The following is a 12874-nucleotide window of genomic DNA, read 5'->3' as shown; positions in this document are numbered from 1 at the left end:
TGTAACAAAGCTCATTTACAAATTAAAAATTTCAATGGTAGAATGGGGTGAATCTTCATAATTAAGAATCTTATTACATTTTTTAAATGTATGTATGTTTAATTCAAAAATTAATTATTCGTATAATTAATAATCATACTTTAAAATAAAATTATGATTTAGTTATTTTTTATAATTGTTTAATATTATAATGTTAGATATACCATATATTAAATATTTTGATGTTTATTATAAATTGATATATGTTTTGTTATTAAATAGTAATTAATATTTATAATTTTTTTATTAACAGTTTAATCTATACAATTCCATTAATTTATTAAAATAAATTAAAGTAATGAAATTTAAAATAAGTATCACTCCACCATAACATTGAAAATATATCCTTTAAATATACAAATAAAATATAATTATTTTATCCCACAGAAATCTTATCACACAAAAGAAACGCACAAAGATAAAGAGCACAATAATTCTCCACTTGCTTGGGGCAAAATGCCAATGAATGACACCCTTAAGATTTGTTTGTAGAGGTGCAGAACATCGGACCACACTTTGCGTTAACATATAACAACATTTGTCCCATCAAGGCAGTGACAACCACTCGTATTATAAAGGAGGTGGGTAATGTTGGACCATAGACATTTTTGCCATATAAATATTTTCCACAGCTAAAACAGTTGTGGTTGATGTGGTTGTTTATGTTGTTTTGATGGACGCCCATAAAAACATTTTGTCAAACACGTTGCTTGAATATCGGTGCGAAGTTCGCGTGCAGCAGATAAAAGGAAGAGTTGTTTTTAGTGTGGTTTTTTGGAAGTTTTTATAGTCAGTTTTTCAGTTGTAATTTCTCTAAAATCCAGCGAGAATTTATTGAAATCACAAGTTTAATGGGTAATTTTGTGCAATAAAAATATCTTAGAGGTTTTCCAAGGTGCTGAATCTATATATACAGTCAAAAACTAATTTAAATAACACAAATCAAAATTTCACCTCAAATTTTTCCACTAAATTCCAGCACGAAAAAATCTAAAAAAACACACTAAAAACAACTCCTAAAAAAATAAATCTCACAGTGACACAGTTCGAAGAGCAACAGTTCGAAGAGCATGCTCTTTTCTTCTTACATATTTAATTCAATTATACAACATATTAATAACTTTAAAAAAAAGTTATGTAACATAGCTGAGAGCTGAAAGTAAACCTAAGTTATTTCCATCTTTTCATGGATTTGACGCAAATCAGCGCTTGTTGACAGTAAATCCCATTTGATTTGATAGAAATCAACACTTGTTGACGGCCAATTCCACTTGATTGTTAACTCGTTCAAACAAAACTCGGGTCCCCTGCTGCTGAATATTCCCAATGATATACAGAGTTGATGATGTCGACGCAAAGGCGAAACAGAAAGTGCCCATTGCGTGGACGAGAACCAAATAATTCTTCGCCAGAAGCGACATGCTACTGCCACCAAAAAAATTGTATAAAAGCAATGATGACAGAAATGGCCCAGGGAATTCCAAATTTGAAAAAAGAGATGAAGAACTTTCAGATAACTCTTCTCATGCAGGATGGAAAGCTCGATGAGATTTAGCAGCAGTTAAAGAAGATAGCTCCTGAAACCAAGGAAGAAGACAATCAGCAGGGTACTATGGCAGACTGATACCTCCGGTTATGTATAAGGTTTTCTTAGTTAGGACGCTGAGAGCATGCTCTCATTTTGTTATAGTTCATTATACAAATAGGAAACAAGATTAGTCTCTTTGGTTGTTCAGTATACTTAGCATGGACAAGCAAGCTTAGTATTTTCTGTTTTTGGATGGCATATAAAAACCTAAGGTGGCCAACAAACCCGATTTCCCTTCGGGGCGGGTTGAGGCCATTATATACATGTACAATGTTTTAACCTGAATTAATAGAACATGAAAGGTCTTATGTTAGCTTAAAAAAAAAGAGAATATATCCTTCAGATATACAAATAAAATATAATTACTTTAGCACACAAAAGAAGCACATAAAACGCACAAAGATAAAAATCACAATAATTCTCCACTTGCTTGGGGCAAAATGCCAACGAATGACACCCTTAAGATTTGTTTGTAAAGGTGTAGAATATCGGCCCACACTTTGTGTTAACATATAACAATTCTCCACTTGCTTGGGGCAAAATGCCAATGAATGACACCCTTAAGATTTGTTTGTAAAGGTGCAAAATATCGGCTGACACTTTGTGTTAACATATAACTGTAAATCATAGCAGCGATTATCTAAATCATAGCAGCGATAATTTAAGATTCTACTATAATGTGGAAAAATTAGAATAAAACTTTAAAATGTTTAAGAAACAATAATTCTTTACTGTATCCTTTTTATCCACAAAGCATCAATAAAATGAAGGTTGCTACCTCAAATAAATGGTTATGCATGATAGCTATGAACAGCAATTTTATGTGCGGCATTAAAATTAATTATTGTAAAGAATCATAAAACTGGGTACCCAAGAAGAATACCTCCAGCTATTGATGTTAAACACACTCTGATGCCTCAAGAGTAGTAGTCCCTTTAACTTGCTCAAAAATAGCAGTAGCTTTCCTTTCCAATTGTTTTGAAATCTGGTTAAATTACTGAAGAGAGCCCGAGCCTTTAGTTTCCTCTCGGCCTCAAAAATAATCCTTCACGCTTCTAGGAGTGGGCACACTCCTCAACCCTACGAACAACAGCTTATTGGAACGATGGTGCCGTCAGCTTTTAGAAGCACATTATCTGTCTCAGGCAAGCGTACAAGCACCAGCGGGATCACTGTAATTAACTTGTAATTCATAGGCTCATGGCAGCACGAAAATGAGAGAAGGGAACTCTAAAATCTGGGCACAGTACGCGGAGGAGACATAACAACCTCAGGCAAGCAGAAAACAAAAGAACACAGATAATCTGGAAGGCACTTCCAAGCTCTGCTCTCTCAACTTGATGGTGTAAAAACTGAAGGGGATTGAGATACAAGCTTGGGGACCAAACAGATAAATTTATAGCCAAGCTTCCATCAAGCTTCTGATGGCTATGTGTCAAGTGTTCCACAGATCAAGGTAGAGAACTCCAGATGGAGTAATGGACCACTTCAGAAGCTCCTAACAAGAAAATTAATTAACTGCAGTTGATTTCCTTAATTTAAGGAAATTACTGCAGTTGGTTTCCAGAAATTAAGGAAAGACTGCAGTTGGCTTCCATAATTGTAGGCAGCAGTTGGTAAAAAATTAATGGAGCTTAACATTCTCCCACTTGGTCCATACTTCCAAACTTAATGTCTCAACTTAAAACCCATTGATAATCTGTATTAAGTAATAGATACATGAATCATGGCGATAAGTCCTCTAATGACGAGTGTTATCTTCCATATATTACTATGTATTTATTCTTATTATAATTTATGTGGCAACAATTTCTTAATGAATAAACCTTATGTTTATTCTTGGTCCTTCTTAAATGAATTTTCTCAAATCAACTTAAGGTGCACATAAATATGAGAAAAAACATCACAATAATTAAGAATTTCATTAAAATAACATGTCCATACAATGAGAAACTACATAATAACCAAGTCTCATATTCATTACATGATCCTTGAATTTAAACGGTGGCATGCCCTTAGTCAAAGGATCGGCGATCATCAACTCAGTGCTGATGTGCTCAATGACTACTTTCTTTTCTTTAACACGTTCCCTTATAGCTAAATACTTAATGTCGATGTGTTTATTTCGACTCCCACTTTTGTTGTTTTTAGCCATAAAAACAGCAACTGAATTGTCGCAATATATTCTCAATGGCTTAGAAATAGAATCCATAACTCTAAGCCCAGAAATGAAACTCTTAACACATACACCATGTAAAGTAGCCTCAAAACAGGAGACGAACTCGGCTTCCATAGTGGAAGTGGCAATCAAGGTCTTCTTGGCACTCCTCCATGATACAGCTCCACCGGCGATCATAAAAATGTAACCTGATGTTGATTTGCGTGAATCAACACATCCAGCAAAGTCAGAATCTGAGTAGCCAATTACTTCCAAGTTGTCCGTCCGTCTATACATAAGCATGTAGTCTTTGGTTCCTTGAAGGTACCTCATTACTTTCTTTGCAGCTCTCTAGTGGTCTAAACCTGGATCACTCTGATATCGTCCCAACATTCCCACAACAAATGCAATGTCAGGTCTTGTGCAGACTTGAGCATACATTAGGCTTCCAACAGCAGAAGCATATGGAATGTTCTTCACTTGTTCCCTTTCAAAGTCGTTCTTCAGGCATTGGTTCAAATTGAACCTATCACCCTTCACAATGGGAGCTACACTTGGTGAACAATCCTTCATCCGAAATCTCTCTAAAATTTTATTAATATAGGTTTCCTGTGACAGACCCAAGATGCCTCGAAATCTATCTCTATGGATCTTAATGGCAATGACATAAAATGCCTCACCCATATCCTTCATATCAAAATTTTTAGAGAGGGATTGTTTCACCTCATGTAGCAAACCCTTATCATTGGTTGCTAGCAAAATGTCATCCACATATAAAACAAGAAAGCAAATTTTACTCCCACTAACTTTCAGGTATATACATTGATCCATAATGTTTTCTACAAAACCGAAAGAAGAAATTACATTATGGAATTTCAAATACCATTGGCGGGATGCTTGTTTTAAACCATATAATGACTTCTTGAGTTTGCAAACCAATTGTTCACCATCACTAGAGGGGAATCCTTCAGGTTGTTTCATGTAAACCTCCTCCTCTAGATCTCCATTAAGAAAAGTCGTTTTCACATCCATTTGTTGCAACTCCAAGTCAAAATGGGCTACTAATGCCATAATAACGTGCAAGGAATCTTTCTTAGATACAGGAGAAAAAGTCTCCATGTAGTCGATTCCTTCTTTCTGAGTGAATCCCTTAGCAACAAGTCTTGCCTTGTATCTCTCAATGTTGCCCAATGAGTCTTTCTTTGTCTTAAAAACCCATTTACATCCAATGGCTTTTGCACCATCAGGCAACTCAACAAGATCCCAGACTTCGTTACTCTTTATGGAATTCATCTCTTCCTTCATGGCATTGTACCATAGTTCTGATTCTTTGCAACTCATGGCTTGTGAAAATGACTCGGGATCATTTTCGGCTCCAATGTTGTAGTCAGATTCTTATAGAAACACAACATAATCATTAGGAATTGTTGATCTCTTTGTTCTAGTAGATCTTCTTAATGTTGTACCATAATCTTCCTGAGAAGTATGTGGTTCAACTTGTTGTTCAAAATTTCTTGGCAACTCTTGAACTCCTTGATCTACTGGAATATCGTCAGCAGCTTGTGGAACTTCAACAATTGGTTGTTCAACACCAGTTTGTACTTGAGGGGTGCTATGAACAATAACCAATCTATCACTTGAAGTGGAAGGTTGAGATTCTGAATGATCCTTCTCAGAAACTATGTTTCTGGTTTGATCGCTCCCACTGATCAAGTCATTTTCAAGAAACTTTTCATTTCTTGATTCCACAATCCTAGTGCTGTGAGATGGACAATAAAATCTGTAACCTTTAGACCTTTCAGCATATCCAATGAAATACCCATTAATGGTCCTTGGGTCCAGCTTCTTCTCTTGTGGATTATAAATTCTCACTTCAGACAGGCATCCCCAAACGTGCATATGTCGCAAACTCGGTTTCCAACCTTTCCATAATTCAAATGGCGTTTTAGGAACCGCCTTGGTTGGAACTCGGTTTAATATATACACTGTCGTCTTAAGTGCTTCAGTCCACAAGGATTTAGGAAGATTGGAGCTGCTAAGCATACTCCGCACCATGTCCAATAAAGTTCGGTTTCTTCTTTCTGCTACACCATTCTGGTCGGGTGAACCAGGCATGGTGTATTGGGCAACAATCCCATGCTCTTGAAGAAATTTAGCGAATGGCCCAGGTGCTTGTCCATCTTCTGTGTATCTACCATAATATTCTCCACCTCTATCTGATCTCACAATCTTAATTTGCTTGCCATATTGTTTCTCTACTTCAGCCTTAAAGATCTTAAAGGCATTTAATTCTTCGCTCTATTTATGAAGCATGTAGAGATACATATATCGTGAGTAATCATCTATAAAGGAGATGAAGTATCTCTGACCATGTAAGTCCATGTCTGGACTACATATATCAGTATGTATGATCTCTAATATCTCTGAACTCCTATTGGCACATTTCTTTGACTTGTTGGTCTGCTTTCCCTTTATGCAGTCCACACAAGTCTCAAAATCAGTAAAATCCATAGTATTAAGTACCCCTTCATTTACCAATCTTTTAATTCTTTCTATAGAGATATGACCTAGTCTTCGGTGCCATAATTTAGAGGAATCTTCATTAATAACACATCTTTTAGTGCCAGTGTGAACATGCATTGAATTACAAGTGACATTGTTTTGTAAATTAATGCAGTAAAGACCATTAGACAAAATACCATTCCCAACATAATCAGATTTATAAAATAGACTGAAAGATTTTTCTGAAAAGTTTAAGGAATATCCAAAAGGTACAAGCCTTGAAACTGAAATCAAGTTTCTAGAAAAACTTGGAACATAAAAGGTCTTCTCTAATACTAAAACAAAGTCACTACTTAAAGTTAAATAACATGTTCCTATAGCTTCCACATGCGAGCCCATCTTGTTTCCTGATAAGATGCTTTGCTCACTTCCCACTGGCTTCCTTAGGTTTTGCAAACCCTGCAAGGAATTCGAAATGTGAATTGTTGATCCAGAATCAATCCACCATGTGTTAATATTAACATTAACCATATTAGATTCATAACAAACAAATGAGATCAAATTACCTTTGTCCGCAAGCCATTTCTGAAATTTGGCGCATTCCTTCTTCATGTGTCCCTTCTTTTTACAGAAGAAGCACTTGGAATCCTTCTTGATATCGGCTTGGGGAGGTACTTTACCTTTCCCTTTCCGATTGACTTGAGATTTGCCCTTTCCACACGTTGCCAGCATTGCACTTTCTCCCAGTTCCATCACCAGTCTCTCTTCCTCTTGAACACACATGGTCATGAGTTCATTAATTGACCATTTATCCTTATGTGTTGTATGAGATTTTGAAAGGTCAATATTGGTGCGGAATGGTGTTCAAGATGTAGTGCACTAGGAAAGACTTTGATATTTCAACCTCGAGTTTCTTCAATTCAGCCACAGTGTCCCTCATCTGCATGATGTGCTCACGCACACCTTTCACACTGGTGAGCCTTAGGGATGAGAACTTCATGATTAGGGTGCTTGCTAGTGCTCTGAAGTGACGAATTGATCATCAATGGCTTTCAACAAGTCTCGGACCTTTTCATGCTGATCAACGGAACCACGAATACCAGCTGAAATTTTAGTCTTAATGAACATCATGCTTAGACGATTGGATCGCTCCCATCGTTCATAAAGCGTGATGTCCGCTGCAGTGCTAGTATTAGTGAGTGTCGATGGTTTATCTTTCCTAATAGCATAGTCTATTTCCATCCATCCCAAATGAAGGAGAATCCTCTCCTTCCAAACCTTATAGTTATCTCCCTTAAGTTCAGGGATATCACAACGAATTTCAGAGAAATTTGCAGGTTGTACAACTGCATCAAAATTAAAAATCACATGCTTATGTTAAAATTGAGGCTTAATAAAATTTCATGTTTTACCAATATAAATGATGCTCAAAATTGAATCTAATGACACAAAAATTGCCTGTGGGCTAAATTTTTAATTCAAGCAGATTCAATTATTCATAGTTTTGAACTTTATGATAAAACTATTAATTCATAATTCATGTGGGTAAATTATGAAATTTTATCCTAATTAATTACATAAATATAATAAAAATTCTTGTGGGATAAAATTTATTATATTTAGTATAATTAATTACAATTTAATGTCTAAATAATCTTTATGTAATCCTAACCAAACATATATATAATTTTATTTAATTAGAGATGTTGTGGCTATTCTCTAATTAATTAAAATTATATGGATCACTAGACATTATTTCTTATAAATTGCATAAACAAAAATATACACAATAATTCACATTTCATACTAAGTGAAATCGCATATACACATTTTAATATGAAGCAATTTAAAAATGTGAAAAGCCGAAACAATTACCACACTCACGAAACACTTAAAAATTTACTTATAAAATTATAAACAAATCTTTAACCAGAGTAAAAATAATGTTTCGTGAAAAAAAATAAGTCAAAATGATATTTTTAAATAAACTCCATATTACTCTATACTAATATAACCGTAACATTCCTTCTTGTTAGCCTAAAGTCTAGAAAATTTTATGCATGAATGAATAATTTTTTTATTTTTTTTAAATATTACTGTCAAACGTTTAAACCGTCCATCCAATGGGGAGAAGAAAATCCCAGGTTTCCGTTACATGTTGACTTGTGTTATATTGACCCAAACAACCACGGTTTCCTTAATATGAAATGTGAATGTAAATATCAGTTTTACTGTAAATTAAGGCAATAAATCCTCACAAGATTAAATTTGCATACATCAAGGCAAAGATAGAAGTGGGCTCTGATACCAAATGTAAATAATTGCAGCGATTATCTAAATCATAGCAGCGATAATTTAAGATTCTACTATAATGCGGAAAAATTAGAATAAAACTTTAAAATGTTTAAGAAACAATAATTCTTTACTGTATCCTTTTTATCCACAGAGCATTAATAAAATGAAGGCTGCTACCTCAAATAAATGGTTATGCATGATAGCTATGAACAGCAATTTTATGTGCGGCATTAAAATTAATTATTGTAAAGAATCATAAAACTGGATACCCAAGAAGAATACCTCCAGCCATTGATGTTAAACACGCTCTGATGCCTCAAGAGTAGCAGTCCCTTTGACTTGCTCAAAAACAGCAGTAGCTTTCCTTTCCAATTGTTTTGAAATCTGGTTAAATTACTGAAGAGAGCCCGAGCCTTTAGTTTCCTCTCGGCCTCAAAAATAATCCTTCACGCTTCTAGGAGTAGGCACACTCCTCAACCCTACGAACAGCTTATTGGAACGATGGTGCCCTCAGCTTTTAGAAGCACATTATCTATCTCAGGCAAGCGTACAAGCACCAGCGGGATCACTGTAATTAACTTGTAATTCATAGGCTCATGGCAGCACGAAAATGAGAGAAGGGAACTCTAAAATCTGGGCACAGTACGCGGAGGAGACATAACAACCTCAGGCAAGCAGAAAACAAAAGAACACAGATAATCTGGAAGGCACTTCCAAGCTCTTCTCTCTCAACTTGATGGTGTAAAAACTGAAGGGGATTGAGATGCAACCTTGGGGACCAAACAGATAAATTTATAGCCAAGATTCCATCAAGCTTCTGATGGCTATGTGTCAGGTGTTCCACAGATCAAGGTAGAGAACCCCAGATGGAGTAATGGACTCCCAACAAGAAAATTAATTAACTGCAGTTGATTTCCTTAATTTAAAGAAATTACTGCAGTTGGTTTCCAGAAATTAATGAAAGACTGCAGTTGGTTTCCATAATAGTTGATTTCCTTAATTTAAAGAAATTACTGCAGTTAGTTTCCAGAAATTAATGAAAGACTGCAGTTGGCTTCCATAATTCTAAACAGCAGTTGGTAAAAAAATTAATAGAGCTTAACAATAACAACATTTGTCCCATCAAGTTAGTGACAACCACTCATTATAAAGGAGGTGGTTAATGTGGGACCATAGCCATTTTTGCCATATAAATGGAGCTTAACAATAACAACATTTGTCCCATCAAGTTAGTGACAACCACTCATTATAAAGGAGGTGGGTAATGTTGAACCATAGCCATTTTTGCCATATAAATATTTTCCACAGCTAAAACATTTGTGGTTGATGCATTGTCTACCAAAACGAGAAATACAAAGAAAGTTTACTGGTTGTACCCCACCACCGGTGTTTATGTTGTTTTGTACCAACGAATGGGACGCCAATAAAAACATTTTGTCAAACATGTAGGCTGGATAAACAGGGTGTGAAGTTCGCGTGACAGAAGGGAGAAGTTGTTTTTAGTGTGATTTTTCGGAAGTTTTTAACGCTGTGTAATTTTTTAAAATCTGGTAGGAATTTATTGAAATCACAAGTTTGATGGGTAGTTGTGCAATTAAAGTGCTTTATAAGTTTTCCAGGGTGCTGAATCCATATATACAGTGAAAAAACTAGTTTAAATAATACAAATCAAGATTTTACTTCAATTTTTTCCACAAATTAAGACACCCAAAAATCCAAAAAATTACACTAAAAACAACTCTTAAAAAGAATAAATCTCAACCTAAAACGTCACAGCCACACACTTCAACTTGGCATTTTTAAATTTGAAATTTTTTATAACATCGACTTGTGCTCTTTTCTTCTTACATAATTGAATTATACAACAGATTAATAACTTAAAAAAAAGTTATGTAACATAGCTGAGAGCTGAAAGTAAACCTAAGTTATTTCCATCTTTTCATAGATTTGACGCAAATCAGCACTTGTTGACAGTAAATCCCATTTGATTTGATAGAAATCAACACTTGTTGACGGCCAATTCCACTTGATTGTTAACTCGTTCAATCAAAAACTCGGGTCCCCTGCTACTGAATATTCCCAATGATATACAGACTTGATGACGTCGGCCCAAAGGCGAAACAGAAAGTGCCCATTCCGTCGACGAGAACCAGATAATTCTTCGCCAGAAGCGACATGCTACTGCCACCAAAAAAAATGGAAAACGACGTCGACAGTCGACGCAGTTTCACAATATTTATAATTTGAACTTCATACGCTTTTAATGGTATAAAGGCAATGATGACAAAATAAGAGGTTAACCAATCAATTAAAAAAAATAGAGTTAAAAATAGCGAAATTTAATTAGTAAAGTTAGATTATATAAACATTTTTATTTTTTATTTTTTAAATATTAATAAAAAATTGAATACAATATATCTGTGTCTCCGGCAAATATAAAATATTAAAGGCGTAAAAAAACTAATAAACAAGTCAACCAAAAATTAACATAATATATGGTGTAATAAGAGTTTAACCAATCAAAATAAAAAATAAATAAATTAAAATATTAAAAAATAAAAAGTTGAACTATATTAAAGTTCTAAATTTTTGGGTTAAAAAAACTAATAGATAAATCAGCAAAAATAACTAAACACAATATATAATAATATGCTGTAAAATAATAATATAATACTTTTTTTTTTTCAGAGGAAAAAAAGCTATATTTGTTATATTGAGATCATATAAGCTATCTGATAAATACAAGATACAAAGTGTGAAGGCGTTGAGAGGCCTTCGATCATATAAGACACATTTACTGACTGCTATTGACGCAATTACAAGTATGTATTGTCGATTATAGACCATAGAGCACATTGGAGAGGATTAGATCTGTAGATGAGAAAGACATGGAGCAAAAAATCATCGAATGATAGAGATCAAAAAACAAAAGCGGCAGCCCAAAAGAGAGGCCAGCAGCCAAAAAAGAGCCGATGATAGATCAAGGCTAGTCCGGAGGCACGCAGCTAGTAATCATGGAAATGATGGACTGTAGATGTGGCTGGGAATCCTGGAAAACAGAACTGCATCTCCACTTCCAGATGTGCCAAACCGTGAGAAGGAAGATAGCTTGCCATGAGGGTCGCTGAGAGGACCACCAGAGAAAGGCGCCGGTAACCGATGAGAAGGGAGGAGCAGAAAAACCGTAGCTAGTTGATAACTCGTGCCAAATAGTGGAGGAGATGGAGCATTGAAAAAAAATGTGGAGATTGGATTCCGATTCCAACCGGCAGAAACAGCATTGACTTGGTCCCTGCCACCCCTTGGATTGAAGGACATCCCAGACAAGATTCCTGTTATGAAAGAGAAGCCATCCAAATAAAGTGGACTTGAGGGGGCAGCAGGCTTTCCAGAGGATAAGTGGGAAAGGGGAGGGTTGGGTCGGGATGTGAGAAGAAAGGGCGGAGTATAGACGTCTGACGGTAATGGGGTGGGTATTGGAGTCAGTGGAGCAGATGAGGGTGTCGTGTGTTCCCAATTGGAGAATGTTAAGGCTGTTGAAGTGGAGGGTGGCGGAGGTCCAGAGTGGTCGAAGGGGAAGGGGGATGTGGAGCTGTAGATCAGTCTTCCAAATGGGCGAAAGGGAGGACCACAAATCAATGAGTCTTGACCAAGTGAAAATGCCCCTGGAGTGAAAGAAGGCAAGAAGGGCCGGAGGGATATGGGATTCAAGGTTGTACAGAGTAGGGTCGAGAGCTATATATACAGAGGAGCCAAAAGATAAAAAAGGAAAATTTTAAATTTTAAAAAATAATTGAAATCCCTAGTACATAAATATAAATTATATGAGAAAAACTAAAATTCTGAAGGGAAATTAAAGAAACTAATACACTTATTTGATGAAAATTTTAAAATATATTTTGTTTAAATTTGAAATTTTTATTAACAACCTATGTAATTATCAAACTGGAAAACGAATGTGTGTTGTATCAAAATTTGCTTTACCTTAATTTTCGCACTAGAATTCCATAAAATAGAATAGGATGTTTTAAACACATTGCCTCTAATTACTTTAGCTAATCCATGATGAAGCATGAAATCCACTAGAAAGATTTAGAAGGGAATATAATGTTTTCACCACATATTCTATAACTAGCAATTGCATCGATAGGTGTAAAGAACACTGAAAACTCAAAAAGGCAAGCAAATTTTCCGCCAGGCAAATGATCTTGGCAGATATATTTATAAATATAAATATATAAGAAATGTAATCTTACTAATTAAAAAAAAAAAAGGAAACAACATAAATCAAT

This window comes from Pinus tabuliformis, chromosome 3_1 (genome assembly GCF_031772625.1).
Source record: "Pinus tabuliformis cultivar Carrire ecotype Pingquan chromosome 3_1, CPIR1, whole genome shotgun sequence".
In the NCBI taxonomy this organism is placed as follows: Eukaryota; Viridiplantae; Streptophyta; class Pinopsida; order Pinales; family Pinaceae; genus Pinus; species Pinus tabuliformis.
This window is presented reverse-complemented; position numbering follows the sequence as displayed.